This window comes from Mastomys coucha, unplaced genomic scaffold (genome assembly GCF_008632895.1).
Source record: "Mastomys coucha isolate ucsf_1 unplaced genomic scaffold, UCSF_Mcou_1 pScaffold21, whole genome shotgun sequence".
Taxonomy (NCBI): domain Eukaryota; kingdom Metazoa; phylum Chordata; class Mammalia; order Rodentia; family Muridae; genus Mastomys; species Mastomys coucha.
In genome coordinates, this window is record NW_022196904.1 from 50,178,705 (window position 1) to 50,179,062 (window position 358).

A 358-nucleotide genomic window follows, 5' to 3' on the forward strand; every position below is an offset into this window, starting at 1 on the left:
TCTCTCTCTCTCTATCTCTCTCTCTCTCTCTCTCCTACTCACTTCTACGTTGTAGTTTGAAACCCACATATATTTGTCTTCTGTCTCCTATTTTTCATTTTTGGGAACAAGAACCTCTCTCATGGGAATTATATTGGTCACCCACTGGGCAATTTCTTTCATGTGGAAAACAATTATCAGACCAAACCCTCAACTGTATATGCAGAGGCATACACAATTGGGGCTGAAATCTCCCAAGCCACGATCCACATTGACAAAAGGCATTTAGTGCCACAAAAGCACACTGCAACCAAAAGACCATTTTCTCCTTCCAAATGCCAATAGGCAATGGTGTCAAGCTGGGTTTGCAACACTTCTA